We start from the raw sequence: 18,698 nt of genomic DNA on the forward strand, positions 1-18,698 counted from the left end.
CTCCAACGAACCAATGGGAATGCTAGTAATTCACATTTTTGTAGCGCCGTCAATGTCAAACATGATAGTCCTTGAAGTACAAAACATCACATTTTTATTAATATATAATTTCGGTTTGTTTACATTTGGTGATTTGTACTATTACTTGCAAAATGTATTAAAACTGTAATGAACCAAGATAGTTTGATATCTCGGCTCTGCATCATGAAACTTAAGTGAGTATAATACAAATTAATATGTAATACATCTATATATAGACTTATACGAAACAAACTATTGATAGGATATCATAATTTTTAGAAATATTAACTTTGACACAGCTACTTCCAAGTAATAACTTATTACTTAACAGTAAAAGTATGGGTTTTTTTAATATCTGTATACATTGTGATTTTTTTGTGACGACAATATTGTAAACCACGGATGGTCTCCTAAATTATAAGTAATTTAGATACTTGGATCAGAAGTAAAACAAGTACACTTGTCCTCCATTGAATTGGCACACTCATACAAAAATTAGCAACTACTCTAATTTCAGCTTTAACACGATTCATTCAATTTTGATAAAAACTAAGACATTTTTAAAAAAAATAAGTAGCTAAACGCAATTATTAAGCCTATAAAATCTTAAACTTTAACAAATACAAATGGATCTATTTGGTAAGAACACCAAGAAATGCAACGTGCCTCCTGTATCTACAATTTGTTTTCGAACAAATCTTGAAAATAGCATCACTCATAAGACATTTTAAATGCAATATTTTTTAGTTTTACTTAAAAACACTATTACTAAGTTGCCAAAATTATTTACAAATGTTCAATCGTTGTCGGAATATTACGAATAAAATAGAAATATTAAAAATAGCTTTAGGCGACATTTCAAACAAATCGGCCATAATATTAAAACTATTTAGTCGGTAGTCCACAAACCAGCATAGATCAAATCACAAGCAATGATTAGAAAGTGTATACACTACAAAGCCAACACAGGAACAAGTCGTCGGCTATCTTTAGATTGGAAACGACATGATTTATTTACTGAACACCCAACTCTTGATCACTGGCGGGAAGCTTCGACCCAAATGTGTTGCATTTGAATAAGGCAGCAAAGGTTAAGTAGCAATTAAGTCACTATACTAAGAAAACGGTTCGATATGGGAATAATCTGCACACGTATGGCCTCCTCACATCTCGAATGCGAATCTTGATGACTTTATAATGTACTATTAATATGATATTGCACTGTTGCTGGCGCTTTTGTATTTTGGGAGTCATGAATTTATTTTTGAATTTTGATCGTTCAATTACAGTGAACGTTTTTGATAGCCGCAATACACCCGAGGCCTGCACGGCGCGTTACGTTCTCTGCCTAAGTAATAATTCAGTACTAGAAATTTTGACTTCGCCGAAACACAAATTGCGCAATTACCAAAATTAACTCGCGTTTTTGTAACACTATACAACGAAGAAACGTGTGACTAAATCGTTAGGCGTTAAGTATTTTTGTTTTTTTCGTTTTTCTTTACCGAGGTATAATAAAAAAATGTATACCCATAACACGATTTTTACCAGTCCACTCGTGTTGCCGCAGGGGGTTCTCCTTAATGATAATATGGTGATGAGCAAGGACATCGTATTATGGACACATAAGTACGGGCTCGTGTGTGTGTAATTTCTACCGATCGGGCCAATAAACAAATGACCACGCGAGACAATAATTATGTAATTAAAAAATAAAAACGTTCCGCTTACACACTCTTACGTGCCCAAATGCCAAGGGAAATAAATGCCCAAGTCTAACAATGAAAAAAAAAAAAATTCCCCGTTGGCTTTAAGCACCTTTTCAAGTATATTTCAATGTCATATTGCCTAATTTGCAAAGCTAGTCATTAACGTTTTACTAGACTGAAGTTAAAAGGTCGCGTTAATATTGATTATATTTTTTAATTGCTGATTATTTTTTAATTGTTGATTAATTAATCTTTTACACAAAACTCGTTGGTTTTTTATTAATTTAACAAACCGTCTAATTTGCTTTATAGTAATCATAGTATATTTAAAACAAATGATCTGATCAATTAAACACGAATGAGTATTTCATACAAGTATATAGTATATATTAAATAAGTATATAATTACCGGGTGATCCATTTAACGGCACTCGTTATCTCGGAAATAAATTACAATTTTTTAGTTTTCCTTTTTGAAAACTATTTTTATTTATGCTATTGTATAATAATAGTATTTTCCAGAACGCCATCAACTTTTGAAACTTATAAATGGTAACGTACCTATAATTTTAATTAACTTTTCAAAGAAGAATAAATTGCTAAACATTTTCGCTGGTCAATAACCAGATTTAATTAATTACTTTTAAGGTTTTTAAAGTATTGAGTTTAGGACGAGAGGAAGAGTGGAATGTAGTTTTATCCGTGTGCATTATTCAACCACTCTCCAACTCGTTCTAATTTTTAACATTTACTTATAAAGTTTAATCCGATATTTGGGAAATAGTTAGTATCCGATAATTCTTCTGACACCTATAAAAAACGAGATTCACCAAAAAGGTACATGGATTATTCCACGCGAGTTTTATAATTTTCAATTTTATTTTTTTCATAAATTGTTATTTTTACTGAAAAAAATTACAACAAAATTATTACATGCTATTATTACCGGATATTTATGTTGTGAAAATGAAAAATATGGGATTTGCCTATATTATTTAATATTACAAGAATTTGTTGGGAACTTTTGGCGAAAATTCTGTTTTATAATTTTTGCAAATAGGTAGCTTTTTACAAGCATTTGGAAACGCATTACCATATTTAGAAACAATCTGCACCGCGCAATGTTTCTGATCCCCATTTTGCGTATTATATAATTGCATGTTATATTGTCCATTTAAGTATTTTTTTTAGTTCATATGTATGCACAATGCGCATATGTTTTACACATTGTTTTTAGGCTATTAAGTTCCGAGCCATGCTTACAACTTAAATTATGATTGACAACATATCAGCCAGTAATAATTTTTTTAGTGGGAAATGAATAATTTCTGATAAAACAGTATGGTCGGAGATCACAAAACTCACGCGAAATAATTATTATAAGTTATAAGTGTTTTAAAGTTAGGAAGTGCGGTTGGGAAATGCGCACAGATAAAAATAATACTACACTCCACCTTTCCTCCTGCCCTAAACTTGAAACTTCAATAACTTCAAAAATAGTTATCCGAAACTAATTATCGACCAGTCAACATTTTTAGTACATTATTCTCAATTTAAAAAGTTAATAAAATATTTACGTTACCGTTTAAGTTTCACAAGTTGCTATCTAAGTTGGGAGGGGGTAAAAACAAAAAAAATTGTGAAAAATTAAGATCACGTTTTTGAAAAAATAATAAAAATTAAATTATTAATTTAACCAAGTGAGATATTGACTGGTTTATGATAACAGAATCACCCTGTATACAAAATAATTTTTTAAACAAATTTGTCTGTTTATATTTTTTAAATAATTAAATTTTGTAAACTATAACATATTAAATTTAATTTGTTTTAAATTATACAATTTCTACAACTTTGTTTAATTTTAAAAATAAAATATTACAAAGGGAAATAAGGAATATTTATATTATTTAAATCGTCTTATACAGTAAGAGACTTACTTTGAGATAATACAAATTTAGGACTTATGGCTCTTTTTGCATAAAACATATTATGTCGCTTTCTGGTTAAAAGCTGCTTTATATAAGGTCTTTCTACCATTTAACGTTTAAAATACCTTTCAGAGCCGGGAAATACAAAATCAAATAAAATTAGTTGAAATGAGTTTTTATTCCTACTTACAAGATACAATTCATTTAATATCACTTGAAAGATAGTTGACTTAAAACATTTTGACTTTTGCTGTTTTACCTAAATATCCACAGCATTTTTTCCATATTACTCAAGTAATCGCATATTATAATAAAATGCAGTTACGCTGATTCGGTTGCAAATAAACTCGACAACGATTAATTTTTTGAATAATTAAAAAATGTAATGTTTTGTAGCGAAAAAAATGTATACACACATTTGGGTAACTGCAGCAACCGATGTAATATTACAAGAGTGACCGCGGTTTAGCTGTGTTTTTTTAAAAATAAAAGAAATTTTGCACCAAACAAAACGAAACGCTCAAGGTTAGCTTCTTAAAGCTCCAAGTAGATTTCAACGGTAAACCGTAACCGCATACACAATTTGAAAACAAATTATTGGCAAAAATTTCACTATACGAGTAAAACTGTTTTCTTACTTTTTTTTAAAACACATCAGCTCACATTACACACACACATACACATATTACCTTTACATACAACGACTGGACGAATCGATTAAGTATGATTTTATGGAAAAGGATCATCTTCGCGCCACTGTGTAGTAGCGCCAATGTGATTTTTTAACTGTTTCAAACTGTTGTACACACACAGTAAGCTAATGTCACTTCACGGACGACTGTAATAATTGAGCATTAGGTACGATTACACAAGCACCGCTAAACGTTTAAACGATTTTTACACCAATAATTATAATAGGTACAAGAATATAAAAAAAAAACCTAAATACTCGAGTACCTAATAACATTTTAGTATTGTCCTCAGTCTTGTGAAAAATAATTTGTTTAAGTGGAAATCATAAATTATGGAAGTCGAATTTCGATTAAAATTGGTATTTTTATTTCTTCTTATTTTATTCTACTTAAATGTGTATTGTCTAAGGACTTTATAAAGCAATATTATTATTAATGCACAATACAATATTAATAGCCAGTAGGCGTAAACGGTACTATAGAAATGAAAATTGTTTCTTTAAAAAAAAATTCGTTTCCAAATAGCTTGACCCCGTACAACGGTCAAAAACATCACAACAAGGCCGTACAAAATGTAATCAATAAAAAACCGTTTAACATAATATACTTGTCGGCACTGCTTCGTCGAGTCAAAAGGTACACCTTATTTAAAAATATTAGGTCGACTTTTAATAGAAAACGCTGGACTTTTTTTTAACTTCCGGAGCATTAAGAAAACACGTTTATCACCGATTATTTTGTTTTTGCAATCGCTTCAATTCGCCTTGTCAGTACATGACTAATATACATCAATGATGATAATAAATTGTGATAATATTATTATAACAGCCTCAATGGGTTTGTGCTGCTACCGCTTATTCCTGTGTACTATTATTTTCGAAAGGCCTTTGCCCGTGTTGATAGATAACGTGTAGGCCAAAATTTGAAATAATAATAATAGTAGCGATAAGAAAAAAACTATCAGAAATATGAATATAATTTTATTATTATCGATGGGTGTGTGGTATACCAGTGGACTCGCATATCTTATAATCGAATTTCAAGTGAAAAATAATGGACATAATATTATAATATTATATTATATTATTATACTTATTATGTTAATCTAATTTCGAATTATCATTTTCCTAATGTGTTTTTTTACCGAACAAGGTCGTCAAACCCACGTTAACAACGTCGGCCTGACAATTATTTCGTAACGATAATCAACAAAAAAAAACCATAGGCACAGTATGTCAGCAAAGTAGAAACAAGGTATTTGTTAATTTGAAACCTTCTCTGAAATCGGGTAGCATTTTCAGGCCTGTTGTAATTAACGCCAGAAATTTGTTTGTTTAACTTTAATATCCTTAATTTTTGATAACATACTTAGAAGTTAATGAAATTAATACATTTGCATGTAAAAACTGTATGATCCAAAATATATTTACCGGCAAATTTTAATTTTTTTTTTTTTTATAAGCCTCCCCTAGTTAAGATTTTTGGGTATAAATAAACCTAAAAAAACAATATTTTTTGTTCAATAACAAACATTTTTTGGCAAAGGCTCGCGTTTTTTTTTATTTAGGCTTTTTCTAAAAAACTCTGTATGATTAATAGTTAATAACTTTCTTAGTTTGTCATCGTAACTAAAAATTGTACAAGGCATATATTTTGTTTATCTTTATTTATTTAAACGTGCCAACAACAATGGATAACGCAGTACAATTCTCGTTCATCAGAAACGAGTTCCATCAACAGTTACATTAGTATAATATTATTACATGAAGAAATTGTAATTTACATTTGGCACGGATAATATAAAAATAGCGAGAAATAGCAGGTTGCACAAAAATGCATTATGTTTTAATAAGGAATTAATTAAAAAGTTTTCAGACCAATTTAATTCGTTAAAAAAAAAATTTGAAATGTTCCCACGCGTTACGGCTAGATAACGGCTAAACCTATGTCTTTTATTTATTTTTAAAAATTTCCACTTATTAGCATCTTGTTATGGTCACTATAAAATTAAGACTGATCTATAATAAGCTAGTTAATTAATGTAGATAAGATTTTACTTTATACATTTTTTTTTTTTTTACTATAATTATTAAAAATTAATGTAAAACTAAAGAATTGTTTTAATTAAATTGCAATTATTCGGTATATTTTTAGCCACCAGGAAAGCCGCTGTCTATTGTGTGCGATCGAACGCGTTACGAAAATAGGTTTCACTCCGTAACATTGAAGAAAACCGATTACACTTCACAAGAACACAATATTTTTCTTTATCTAAAAAACAAATCCCATACACACATTATTGTTTATGCGTTTTTCAATGAAATGCATGTGGTTTTGCTGCGCTGTTCACATGTACACACACAAACAATATTGTATTATCCGAAACCGTTAACAAGTTCATCATTTCCACACTCCAATACCGCATTCGGCCGGTCGTGCATAATGCAATTCAATGATATTTTCATTAACTCTAATAAATGGTTTTTTTTTTTTTGGCAATACAGACTGGTCCAAAAGGTGCATAGTAATTATTGGCTGCAACGACAGCGGACAAGTTTTTATTAAATTTCAAACACGTCCTGAATCCTGATACAAGCCGAAATTGTAAGGGGGAGGGGTTATAGACAAGGAAATAACACAAGATTTTGTTTAAATTATTTTGATAAAATTATTTTTTTATATTCAACGCGGAACCTGACGGGAAATGTTTGTCGTGGTTTCACACAATGATGTTTATTTACTTTTGTCCTACTTTTGTGCCTGGACCCAACTTATAAAAAAATTGAGTTCTCTGAGTACCCGAATATGGTACTCAAAGCGTTTACTGTAAAGATCAATAGATATATACTTAATAGTTATTGGGTCTAACGGTCAAATTTCTAACCACCGGGCCGATTTTTTCGTGCAACAAATACCTGGACCGGAAGTCGTACCCATAAGTTAATGAATGAGGTCAAAAATTAATAAAGTTTACCACTTTCTTGTCAAAATCAAGAAAAACCGCCAAAAAAGGTACCTACTTATTTAGTAAACGAATATTGATTATGATAAAAAATAATTTTTTTCTAAATTATTGAAAATGACAAAAACTTGAAATTTACAATTTTTAATTTGTCAATAAAATAAAATAATTTTTTTTACAAATTTTAAATATCAGACGTTTGTTTATTATGCATTTATTTTAATTATCCTTTTTACAATACCACACGTGAATAACAATAATATCTACATTTTAATTCCTGTTTTTTATTGTTATTTTCGATGATAATAAGTTCACATAATAATATTATAAGAAGTATTAATTAATATCATCTGTATAACTAAACAAATATGTTTATTATTCAAAAATAACAATTTAAATACAAATTACGCTGTGGTAAATACTAGTTTAGGTCTGACCATCAAATAATTCAATTGTATTACCATAATCTAACTTTTAATTAATTTGAATAATAATTATTCGCCCCTCCCATAAAAAATAAAATAAAAATAGTAACGCGATTGGTATGATCTCTTGGAAAATGATGATCCATTAAAAGTGTAATATAATTGTAAAATTTGTGACCAGTTAAATTGCTATAAAGAATTTACTACATAATTGTTTTTATTTAAAAACTTAATGCGCATAAACGCAATTTACATTTCTTATGAATATTGTATTCTATACATGAACTGTTAATTTATTTATACATTCAAATTAGATTACCATGTGTGTTATGCAAGAGCAATTGCTAAGACATAGTCCCACCTGAGGCAACGCCTATTAATATCAACTGATTTTGAAGTCTTCCTCAGAAATACTAGTAGATAACATTTACCTAATAAATGAATGTCGTTAATGCAAAAAAAATCATTAGGTTAGCTTTAGGGTAAAGCTCATATCAGAAGCTATAACAGAATGTGAAATTAAGGGGATTGCATGCGGTCGGTTTTTTCAGTCAAAACACATAATTTTTATTCCATTGCACAGACTGAACCAGTGGTCCGATAAACAATCTAAAAACAGATTTGGATTCGACATGAAGTTTACTTATGAACGGTCGGGGTAATTTTTTTAATTTTTAATATTAACCCTTTCCAAATTTGATTTTAAAATCTGAAATTGTATATAATATTCAAATGTGTTTTATACATAGTAGGAATAAGATATCAAAAAAGTACCCTGACCGATCATATAAGTAAACTCCATGACGAATTCAAATCCATTTTTAGATTACTTATCCGGATCACTGGTTCAGCCTGTGCGATGGACAAAAAATGTACTATTATATTAACTAAAATGGCTTTTACTCATAGACAAAATGATTTAAATTAAAAACAATACCACGAAGCTTATATAAATTAACTGGTAAATTAATTGACATGATCGAAATTTATTAAAACCACTTTTTTTCTTAAATATTGCCTACACAAAACTCCTTAAAAACCAACCGCGTGCAATCCCCTTAATAAATAATAAACTGAATTCCAACTGTTCTTGTCATTATCCAATTATTGCCCACATTAGAGCAATACCTATAGTCTAGGCAAATGCCTAAAACAAATGTAATTTTTTTTTAGTAAGCCATTAAAACTATTCGAATAAAACGGACTATGATTTTTTTAAGTATTTGAGAATGTGTTTTGCCAACATAATAATGCCAATTTTTAACCTTGTGGGTGAAGGAAATTAGCAAAACATTAACAGCCTTCTACTTTTCTCGGACACCTATTATTTTATGTTTTTAAATTATAATCGCATACTATTTATGTAATGCGAAGTCCAAACTTTGGTAAAATATTGATACTTATTTAAACGAACAAGTATTTATTTTTTATCAAATGTGGACAAATCATTCTTAGAAGCATCCTATCGTTTAATAGTGAACTACGTTTTTAATATTAATGGTTGTATTTTTTGTTTATTGTAACACTTTCCGCTTTTTTAGAAAGTTACAAAAACCAGTTTTTTGTTTTGGAGATTAAACATTATAAAAACGTTTTTCTAGTTTCATCTCATGATTTACCTAATTCATACCATTTGTATATATACAAATATAAATTCTCTTGGTCTGTCCAAGTGATTCTGAATTACGAACCCGTTTTAGTCAATTTAATTAAAATTAACTAAAATCAAACAAACATAATATGATTATTGTTATTAATGAATTACTATTATTTATTAGAGTTATTATTCTATTTTTAAATATATTTTAACACATTTTTCGGTTTTATTGTTACAATTATTTTGGTTTTAAATATCGTTTTCGCATAATTTCGCTAACGTATTTTGTTTGTACGTTTTTGTATTTTTTTTACGTTGTTTCAATAGAGTGAAGTGGAATAACTGCAACTTAACAAGGCAAGAGCAACTGTTAAATTTTCCAAAGTACTCAAATATATAATTTTAATTCGATGATTTAACCACCTTTTATTGCAAAATATTGTACAAGTTCAATGAAAAATAAAAAATGATTGCTTCTATGTAAAATTTTACAGTTGCACTTGCTCCATTTAATTTCAAATAATCCGACTTAACCCTAACGTTTTCAATCTCTGGGTTGGACGACGTTGGAACAAAAATCAATTTTCTATACTTTGTCACTCCAAAGTAGGTTCCTTCTCATAGTCAACATACTTGATAAGCTTCTGACTGATCTAAGCAAGTGCCTTTCAAATTGTTGTTGTCGGATAAAACGGAAAGGCTGTTTTAGCGACAAAAGCTGTACTGCTGAGAAAATTGTAAACGACAAAATAATAAGATATGTGAAATTTCAATCACTTTTGGTACATTTAATCCGTAAACGTTACCAAGCCAATATTTACATTAATCGTGATAACTTCATCAAAGCCCGACGTCGATTAAAATGATAAATAGTATAATATTCTGATGCTCAACTGATTTTGAACTTTCAAAATACAATTATGTATGACATATTTTGACACAATATAAAATGGTTATAAAGCTTGACACGCAAGTTCAAAATAGCGGTCAAGCTATCGGAATATCGTATATCATACTAGTAAGTAGTAATCATTTTAATCTACATACTTTGTTGTATAATTGTTAATTCTATAAATACTTTTGTTAAACCTAACGATTAATGTAAACTTTGGCTCGGTAACGTTTTCATCCCTGGATACATTTTTCACGTTCAAATTCAATATTATCTAAATTGTATACGCGCAAGTGCCGCAGGTCGTGGTAACAACGTTTAGGAGAACCCAAGGGGATATACTCAACGATGGTTTTATAGGAGCATCGTTGAGTAGGCGCGACGCGCGTCTCGCCACGGATGGTCCGGCACGGACATTATCGCGGCCGCGGCGACGTTAGCGTAAGTACGTTTTGCGTTGTACGGCCGATTGGAAAACAACAAACACAACAACTGATAACAGTCAGCCGGATGATTTATTATTATTTTTATTACCTGTTTTTTTTTAACGCATCAGGACGACGGTAATTAAACCGTAATGGTCATAATAATATTAGCATAAGTACGTATATAGGCTGGAAATTATTATTATTATTTTCAAAACTTACCGATCGTTAATTTGTATTTTCGGCAACCAACCGGTTTGGAAAACACGTCTTCGTCCCGTAAATCTTACGTCCGTCAGCAGCTACGACCGACCGAAAAAGCCGCACGTTTCGCATCAACAGGTGTTCTACGGAGGCGGCGGCGGCGGCGACGATGAGGAGGTGCCCGCGAACAAAACGTTATCACTACAATACACACACACACACACACACACACACTCCACCGGCGCGCGTTTGATCGTATCAGGTGACGGACGACAACGGAGTTTCCCGACCGCGGCGACGGAAAGGGTAGCGTGCGTGGGCGGCCGCGACAACGACGGTTCGAAATATTAAAACCGGTGATTTTTGTATGTTTATTGTAGTTAAAAAAAAAAAAGAAGAGATGTAATTAGCGACCGACGGCGTCCGCTTTGGGACGAAAAAAAGGGAACGTGAAAAAAATCCAATAATAATAATAATCCAAACAATATCCCGCAGCTGTACCGTGATGATAATAATAATAACAATAATATTTTAATATTTTTTTTTTAATTCCGGACTGACAACGGGCGTACGGTGTGCGCGCGCGCGCAAACGACCCAACCACAACTGGTTACGCGAGTGATGTCACGATGACATCATGTCCGTGGTGTGTGTGTGTGTGAACGCTTAACCTTAACCAGGCCGCGGGCCGGTGACCTTGAACGACGACTACGGAACGCGTTTGACTGGCACCGGAACGGCACCTCGGCTACCTAAGGAGAGATTGAATTTGAAATAAAAAAATAATAATAATAATAAAAACATTTTGAACACACACACAATAACCGACCGACGACTCGGAGACGCGCGGTCGTCGATTCGGCAACAGCTCCTCTCCTCCTCCTCCTCCTCCTCCTCCGCCGCCGTTTGTTGGTTTCCCTTTCCCCTAAGCTCTCAGCCCCACCGCTCGTCGTTCGCGATCTTCTCTTTTCGGGATTTTCCCCACCGATCAAACCGTTTGCTTTCGATTCGTGTTAAAATATTTTGTCGATTTTCAATGAAAATCGCATTCAAAAAATCCAGAACCCGCGCTAATTGCCTTATCGCCGCTGGCGTCAAGCTGGCAACATGGATAATATTTATTATTTACAGTTGGCAACGCGGAAGTGTTATCACATTTCGGTGAAAACAATCATCGCCGGCCGCTCGCTGCTGATAAAAAATATTCAGTAATCACTATAATCAGTCGAACGATCTAACCGTGTTAGAAAATAGTGCTTTCGGATTTACTAGGTTTTTTACAAAGTGATGCGTAAGTACGTAGCCAGACAACGAGCAGTGTCTTGGCCAAAAATAATACTAGCGTCGGCCGTAGGTGTTATCGCGGGTGTATACATTTGGAAGCCGTTTTTCGAATCGCTCGATCCCGCAAAACAGTCTAATACCAAACCTAAGGTAAACTGGTTGTTTTTTACTACACATTTTAGCGGGCTGTATGAAGCCAGCACAAAAGTATTATTGTAAACATTAAATCGGTCTTTCCCATGTAGACGGCCAAAGCAGCCATACCGGCAAACACAGCCAGCACGCGCTAAAAATACCGTGTTTCCAAGTTACATCATGACTTGCTAGTACAATGAGTAATACTTTTCATAGCCTACACGTTGTGTTACATCCCAATTTACTTGCCGAGTGGCGTGTACTGTTGGATCGATTTGACAGTAGACGATTGTCAGAAAATTTGTGCTAAAATCCTATATCGGTGATTTAAAATAGAAACGTTTATCGAAGATTGTTGTGTTCTGTTAATTAGAAAAATGTTCTCTGTTAATCAAACCTCATATACAAAGTAGTCTCATGATTAGATTTTTTAATGCTGTTCAGTAGACTTTCAGTAATCTGGCAGATATCAGACCCGGTTACTGCCGGATTAACAAAAACGCCGGATTAGTGAAGGTTCATTAAAAAAACCAATTTTAATAGCAAAACCAATGTTTATTGTACAAAGTTGTATTACGAAATATATAACTGTAATATACATACATACATATGTACTGTATTAATCATTTAAGGGACAGGTCTAAAAAAAGTATCAACTTTGGTTGCCTTTGCGCACAAAATTTTATTACACTACATATTACGTATGTTATTAGTTTGTATGTACGTTATTTTACGCATTTTTAAATTAAGACTAATATTTTGCATTTTTATTTCTAGAAAGAATGAAACCAGTCAAACCAGCTATTCGGCCTGGCGGACCGTTAGCCACAAACTTCAATAGATTAATGGCTATGCTCGGCCTGAGTTGGTTCGGCTATGTGTTAGTAGTACGATATGTGATCAAACCATTCAACAAAAAACAACGGTACAAGGAGGCCGAAATTTTTGCAAACCAGCTTTATGAAGATGAGAAAAGAGCAAAACAACACGAGCAGAATGAATTTGATTAATATGTGTTTTTAGCATTTATGAGATGATATTGTTACTTTTTTTTTTATACTTTATTACACATTTGTAAAATAGTAAATTTACTAGAGATAATAAATAATACATAAGTTGAAGTATTTAAATATGATACTTTAATATTGTGGAATTCAAATTATTTAACAACTATAAATTAATCATATAAAAAGGTGTACGGTGTCTAGTAAATTGAACAATATATTTTTAATAACATTGGTATTATTTTAATAATAATTCACAGCTATATATAAATATATATTTGTTGATTGAATTGTACACAAACAACACAGTAATCTAAATTATACTGTGCTTAGATGAACATCAACATTGTACATTCTAGATAGTCAAAATTAGTAGAATTTAATGTATAAATTAATTGGGAAAATAAAATATTAAATATTTATTGTTAATTTAAAATATTTTTAGTTATGTAATATAATATAAAAAGTAATGGTGTGCTAAATAATGTATGTATTTTTTTTGGGGGGGGGGGAAAGCAAAGCCACCGCAGATTATTATTTAACATTAAATGTTGCCCCCCTCCCAAAAAAAAAATTGTTTAGCTTCAGCCTGGCCCACTTAATGCAAAAGTTCTGGCGCCGCCACTAATAGAATATAATTGAAAAAATATCATTATTTTATAAAACCTAAACTATTTAGAGTTAGGCAAAATTTAATTAATTAATAATTAACATTTAAAAAATAAAGCCAAATTACATATTAATTAAATAATAAAAAGATTATATTTTATTTTAATAATTTTTAAATAATATTTATTATTCAAAATAATATATTTAAATAATTAAATTATAAGAAAATCATTGCTTATTTTTTTTTTTATAATAATATAGTTAACCAATTTAACACAGTGAAATTTTAAAACTACAAATAAGTGATAACATTATTCAAGTAAAGTGGCCAGTTGATAAGATCAAATTTATTTTATTTACTAACAGGTAAACTGTGTCGTAAAGGCAACTCGCAAAGCGAGCAGTCCGCTTATATTTTTTTCAAATAAAGTTGTTTATATATAAAAAACGGATAGGTACATCCGTTTTTTTTTTAATAATTTACAAAATATATGTATAAAATATGTAATTTGCGCACGTTAAGATCATTGACCTCGAGCTAACACAATGATTTACATTATGATACAAATATCACTATACCTATTAGTGCAATTACCTGTAAGTATAATGATAACATAGATATAACAATTCTATAATATGTTTATATTAGGTATATTTCTCATGAGTATATATGGTAAATATTTGATAGGTACTTAACAACATTAATTATTCTGCTGAGCAAAAACCTTAAAAGTTATTCGCTGTGTCCAAAATTACTCACTCAAGTTGAGAGTATATTTTAATTAACTAAAACTAACCTCCGTAACGCATTAATTATGTTCAAAGCAATAATTAATTAATTATTTTGACATCATAAAGCGAATACAATATTTACTCAGTCTTTCGCGCCTTAATTTGACTAAATTATACATTATATTAACCATACATTTTTTATCATAAATTAATTAGATAAATACTATTATAGGGTTAAATATGGTAATTAAAAAAAAAACAAGGCGAATGTAAACAACGGACAATTTGTTTTTGTTATTAAACAGACACACATATAAAAAATATGTGTGTTTATAATCATATATATATATATATATGATTTTTCTATAACAAAGAAATTCCATTTGCCTTCTAAATTTACATTTGTCATTTACCCCACTCAATTATATTATTAACAATTTGTTTTTGTTATTAAACAGACACACATATAAAAAATATGTGTGTTTATAATCATATATATATATATATATATGATTTTTCTATAACAAAGAAATTCCATTTGCCTTCTAAATTTACATTTGTCATTTACCCCACTCAATTATATTATTAACAATTTGTTTTTGTTATTAAACAGACACACATATAAAAAATATGTGTGTTTATAATCATATATATATGATTTTTCTATAACAAAGAAATTCCATTTGCCTTCTAAATTTACATTTGTCATTTACCCCACTCAATTATATTATTTATCAAAAACGTAAAAGTTAATCATTCATACCAAGTTCACAATATGTGTATCAAAGTTATAATAAAACAATTAAAATTTAAATAAACTTAATCTATTAACTTATGTTAACTCGGTAAAAAGCATCCAAACTTGATTACCTACTTGACAAATATAAAATAACATTTAAATAATTATATTAATATTTTTTAAAATGTTATTTGTTTTACTAAATATAAACAATTTCAGATTCGATTGAAAAAACCCTGCTGTGTGATTGAAAAATTTTGAAAATTTTAAAATTCGGTTACAATTAAAAGATATTTGAAATCATTAAAACTCGATTATTATGCAAGTGTCTTCTTTTTTATCGGTATTTTTTCTGTATTTGTTCAAACCATACCTAATTATAAATTTTGAGAAATATAAATTTGCATTTTCGAAATAATATGGTTCGCTGAAGGAGACAATTTAATATAATCAACTTTACGAAACAAGTTTTACGGTCTAAGTCTAAATGATTTTCTTGTTGCACCCTGATCGGTTTTGTATATCTGTCTAACGCTAAAAAAACACTCATTCGAACATCATATTATTATAAACAAATTTAGGTTAAGTTTTTCGCCTTAAAACGGGCAACTCAACCAGCACTCTTAATACGATCACTACTTATAACCGAAATCAGAATCTTTCCATTTTCTTTTATATTTACGATTTATTTAATAAAATGTTTAAATTGAAAACAACAACAAAAAAAAAACAGAAACTTGTACAAGAAAAAAACCGAGGTTAGTTTGACTTGTTGCACAAATTCGCAACACTTAAGTGTTCAGATTTAGTTGTTCTTGTTCACAAAACCTTAGTAAGTTGTCTTATTTATATTTCGTGTTGGTTACTCTCAAAAATTAAGGATTTTGCTTTGGTTTTATTTGTGTTGTAAATGTTGTGATAATAGATTATTTTTTATTTTTCACCGAAGTCGCACAGTTGTTCATCGCAGTCGTGGTGGAAAAAACAATTGTGTAAAAGAGGAAATCAACGTTTTTTTTTCCTTCATATTTTCTTTCAAACTACGATGTCACTTACAGCTGATGGTCGTCTATCATATAAAATCACTGTGCACTGCACCGTGAAAATCGCTGTATTGGACAAGAACACCACAAGAAGTTAGAAGTCTAAAACAAGACAAAAAAAATGTCTTTGCCCCTCCCGCCGCCGTGTGTTCAATATAATATATTATATATCAGTGGCGAATTTTGAACAAAATTTTTGGGGGGGGGGGGTGTTACTTATGTTAGTAAATATTTATAATATAACATTTTATATAATTATAAATTAAAGACTTTTACAGACTTTACTCACAATATTTGATTATATAGGTATTCTTTATATTCAACGGTTTTTTGTTTTATAACAAAACTAAAGTAAATTAAATGATTAATTCAAGGTAATTTTTTTATTTAGTTTTTGCAATATATCGTCGGTCTCTACGATTACGGTTTTTGCTAATGGCTATCGGTGCCGACTGTCGAGGCCAATTATATAATTTAAACAAATATATTTTTGAAAGTTTTAACGTAAAATTATTTTAAACCTATAGAATGCCTTTGGGCTTATATTTGTTAAATAAGTGGTTTTATTATAAGAAAAAAAGTGTTTATTTGTTGTGTATTTAATACAAATTTGTGGTGTATAATACATTTTTTTTTAGCCAGGGGGGTGTTCAGACACCGTGGATACCCCCCCCCCCCCAAAAAAAAAGACGCCCTGGTGCTAATAATATGCAACAGTCGTTTTCCTCTCCTGGCCGGTGCACACAAATTATAGATACATTTTGTTTTTTCTGTACACGAAACATTACTATAAACCATTATTTTTACATAATGACCTAACCGGCTTTTGGTTCGAATTTTTCTAAATACTGTCCAATCGACCTGAACGCCTGTAACGAATAGGTATCTGCATTGTGGTTTCGTGTTCGGTGAATCGGGACCCCACGAAGGTTACATTCTTTTGCCTTTATGTATATATTGTACAGTGATCATCGCAAGACTTAAATAATATGCACTTGAGCGCACTATGGTGGTAGATGCGTCGGTTACGGGCCGATACAACATTACACGGTGCCTCCGTTTGATGTAAGAAATAATAATAGCTGTATCACTTTTTTGTATAAAAACACCTAATAAACGGCTATCAAAGTGTATTCCGGTGACAATTTACGATTTCATAGTCATACATTATTGATTATTTATTTATTGTTGTATAAAGAAAAAACAATGCGAATTAGATACATCATCTAGTGTAGCCAACGGGGTACACATGTCTCCGAGGTCGATATCCCTAAAAATTCCTGTACAGGAACGACAATATAATTCCTCAAGGATATCGGTGATCGTCCTGAATGTTTCCTGGTCGCGAGCACTCTTGTTTTAGAGAAGTCTACAGTGCATCTGGGCATTTCAAATTTTTAAACGAATTTCAAAATTATAAGTATACCTATATTATTAGAAATTACTATAAAATAATAAACTTAATTACCATTGACAAATTTCGGCTGTAAGTAATTCATAGACAATAATTTAAAAAACTGCCAACATATACATAAAGCAAATATATTGAATGATAAAATAACCCTAAAATCAATAATCACAAATGGGTTATGGGTAGCACTATAAAAACAGGCCCATATAAGTGAGCCGTCAGGTTTCAATATTGGTTTTGATTTTTAATTATCAAAACCGCGTTAATATTTTATTTTATACAATTATCCTCAACAATAATTATTATAATTTTGATATTATATTAGTTTCAAGTTACAACCAACACTCAATGTGGATTTTGTAACAATGATTTATTATCATAAATTATTCGAAAGTTATTCGCGTTTAATTGAATTGCAAGTAACTTAAACTTATTAAAAAAAAAAGTCGTGGATTTATGCGAATACTGACTATATTATTTCGTAAATATACATTTTAAAAATCCATGATTAAAATAATGATGTCTTATAGTTTATGGTTTTTTTTTTTCTAAGCCACCAGGACAAGATAGCATACTGTTACAGTTTACCATAGAAAAAAATTAACTATTTTGATAGTTAATTTTTTTTTCAACTCTTGTAACGCATTTTTAACACAGTTAATGCCTTGAACAATTAATAAAGAATTTAAATATTTTTTTCAAAACTTAAATCAGAGTTTTCTTTAGGAATAGTACGCAAGTGTAGAGGCCACTTTTAAAAAATATTATAAAAATAATATTCTGTTTTGGGCGTAACCAAAGAGTTTGTAAACATATACCATGGTATCTTATCAGTTATTATTAATTGTAACATGCTGTTTTGTTTATCTCGCGACAGCCCGCA

General features: G+C 30.4%; 1 protein-coding gene and 1 long non-coding RNA gene across 5 annotated transcripts in view; one reads left to right on the plus strand and one right to left on the minus strand.

Moving 5' to 3' along the window:
* LOC126845628 (myocyte-specific enhancer factor 2-like) overlaps positions 1-11,561 on the minus strand; it is a 103,281-nt gene extending 91,720 nt beyond the window's left edge. For 3 of the 4 annotated variants that reach the window (XM_050584407.1, XM_050584405.1, XM_050584402.1), the window contains exon 1: positions 10,877-11,515. The gene's annotated coding sequence lies outside the window, so the exon portion shown is untranslated. Of the gene's footprint in view, positions 1-10,876 lie in introns of all 4 variants that reach the window. The other variant, XM_050584409.1, reaches the window with a different exon arrangement.
* Positions 11,562-11,826: 265 nt separating this feature from the next.
* Positions 11,827-13,439, plus strand: LOC126845752 (uncharacterized). The gene is made up of 2 exons (XR_007686819.1): positions 11,827-12,292; positions 13,055-13,439. It is a non-coding gene; the product is annotated as an uncharacterized LOC126845752 (long non-coding RNA).
* The last annotated feature ends 5,259 nt before the right edge of the window (positions 13,440-18,698 follow it).

The sequence above is a fragment of the Adelges cooleyi genome, unplaced genomic scaffold, assembly GCF_023614345.1.
Source record: "Adelges cooleyi isolate 19-005CV unplaced genomic scaffold, UGA_ACOO_1.1 ACOO_flye_CR_arks_rails_tigmint_CR_PRNA_8, whole genome shotgun sequence".
NCBI classification, from domain to species: Eukaryota; Metazoa; Arthropoda; class Insecta; order Hemiptera; family Adelgidae; genus Adelges; species Adelges cooleyi.